Genomic DNA, 2,704 nt, shown 5'->3' on the forward strand with positions numbered 1-2,704 from the left:
GGCACTTTTGTAGCCAACATTGCAAGGTATTTATGTGCCAGATATGCTAAACAATTGTATGCCCCTTCATGCTTTGGCCACCATTCCAGAGGACATGCTTCCATGATGCTCATGATGCTCGTTAAAAAAATAATGCGTTAATAAATCTTGTGACTGCACTCCTTGGGGGAGAATTGTACGTCTCCTGTTCTACCCGCATTCTGCCATATATTTCATATTATAGCAGTCTCAGATGATGACCCAGCATATTGTTCGTTTTAAGAAGACTTTCACTGCAGATTAGACAAAACGCAAAGAAGGTACCAATGTGAGATTTCTAAAGATAGCTACAGGACTCGACCCAGGGTTTAAGAATCTGAAGTGCCTTCCAAAATCTGAGAGGGACAAGATGTGAAGCATGATTTCAGAAGTCTTAAAAGAGCAACACTCCAATGTGAAAACTACAGAACCCGAATCACCAAAAAAGAAAATCAATCTTCTGCTGGTGGCATCTGACTCAGATAATGAAAATGAACATGTGTCAGTCTGCACTGCTTTGGATCGTTATTGAGCAGACCCCGTCATCAGCATGGATGCATGTCCTCTGGAATGGTGGGTGAAGATGAAGGGACATATGAATCTTTTGTGCATCTGGCATGTAAATATCTTGCAACGCTGGCTACAACAGTGCCATGAAAATGCCTGTTCTTACTTTCAGGTGACATTGTAAACAAGAAGTGGGCAGCAGTATCTCCTGCAAATGTAAACAAACTTGTTTGTCTGAGCAATTGGCTGAACAAGAAGTTAAGTCTGAGTGGACTTGTAGGCTCTAAAGTTTTACATTGTTTTATTTTTGAATGCAGTTATTTTTTGTACATAATTCTACATTTGTAAGTTCAACTTTCATGATAAAGAGATTACACTACAGTACTTGTATGAGGTGAATTGAAAAATATTATCTCTTGTTTTTTACAGTGCAAATATTTGAAATAAAAAATAAATAGAAAGTGAGCACGGTGCACTTTGTATTCTGTGCTGTAATTGAAATCAATATATTTGAAAATGTGGAAAACATCCAAAATATTTATATAAATGGTATTCTCTTATTGCTTAACAGTGCGATTAATCGTGATTAATTTTTTTAATCGTTTGACAGCCCTAATCTATACATAAGTGGAGGAAGTCAGGTCTGGGTTAGCCCTATTCCAGCCTGCCTCAAGCAGGGAGGGAGGCAAGTTAGTCTGGGAGATCCACGAGGGAGCCCAGCAAGTGGGAGGCAGCAGGGGGCAGAATGGAGGGAACTGGTGGGGGGGAGATGTTGTTAGGCTGTCGTGTTTGGGAAGCCTGAGGCGGCTGGAAGGCTGCGCCACTGGGGCGGGATGAAAAGCGGTGGAGGTTCAGGGTAAGACCACTACGAGAGTGCTGGCTTCTGTTTAAGGGGAAGGCCGGGCTCAGTGTTTGGGGCAGTGCTGGGGTAGGAGGAAGGGAGTCTGATCTCTGTGGCATAGGGGCCAGACTGGGGGAGGGAGAGGCCGGCGGGCCAGCACTCCATGGTTGTCATCTCACCTTTGCTGGCCCTCACTGCTGTCACATGGAAATTCCCAGTAAAGAGCCTGAGCCCTTGCCCTTCCTGGCCCCAGAAGAGGGGTTTGCCAGGGGCCTGGCGTGACTGGGTGGGCCTTGTTTACACAACAGTACAGATAAGATGTCTGCTGCGGTCGGTGTTGCTAGCCGGGCTGACTTGCCGAGCAGAGGGGGCGCAGAGCAGGCTTGTCCCCAGGGCGTGCCATAGGCAAGGAGGCTGGCAGGAGTTTTGGCATAAAAACTGAAACAGCGCTGCCCCTGCCGGAGTGTGGCCAGTCTCTGGCTCCAAGAAAGGAAGGCAAGCCCCGCTCCCCATGCGTGTATTCCTCCCTGCGGGAGGTTGTCCTGTGCTTGCCTCTAGCTCTGCCACCGACTTCCTGGGTGACCTTGGGCAAGTCAGTGCCCCATGCTGTGCCTCAGTCTGCCCATCTGTAAAAGAGGGATTCAAAGTAAAGCCCTACCTCCTTGGGAGGCTGCGGGGCTTAATTCACTGACAGCATCGGCAGCTCCCATTGGCCGCAGTGAGAGTCTGGCCAGAATAAGAGCTGCGTCAGGCATTCAGGGTTTAAGCTGTTTGGTAACAATGACGTGCTGTTGTTGATTGTTATGTACCACAGAAGCTGCTGGAGACCAGCACTGCACTGTGCTAGGGGCTGTACAAACCCATAGAGTCCCTAAAGAGCTTACGATCTCAGCAGCCAGGGGAGAAAGGAGGATGATTGTCCCCACTTTACAGATGGGGACCTGAGGCAGAGAGGGCTTAAGGGTGGGATTCACAAAGATATTTAGGCACCTAACTCCCATTGATTTCAAGTGACTTGCCCAAGGTCCCACCAGGAGGCTGTGGCAGAACTAGGGCTGGCACGCTGATCTCTGGAGTCCCCATTAAGTGCCGTCATGCCCTGGACACAGAGCTCAAGCTAACTGTGTTTTGTGTGGTGTGTCCCAACAGGCAAGCTGTTTCTGGAGATGTGTGATATGGATAAATAAATAAACCACCTCCGAAAGAGAGAAGGATCCTGAGGGCTTGAGCAGGGGGACACGGTCAGGGTGAAAATGGATTGAGTATCACTGATGCAGGGAGGCTGTGCAGCCGGCAGGGGCTGAGCTGCAGAGGTGTATGCTCTCTGGTCAGCAGAGG

This window comes from Natator depressus, chromosome 3, assembly GCF_965152275.1.
Source record: "Natator depressus isolate rNatDep1 chromosome 3, rNatDep2.hap1, whole genome shotgun sequence".
Lineage (NCBI taxonomy): Eukaryota > Metazoa > Chordata > Testudines > Cheloniidae > Natator > Natator depressus.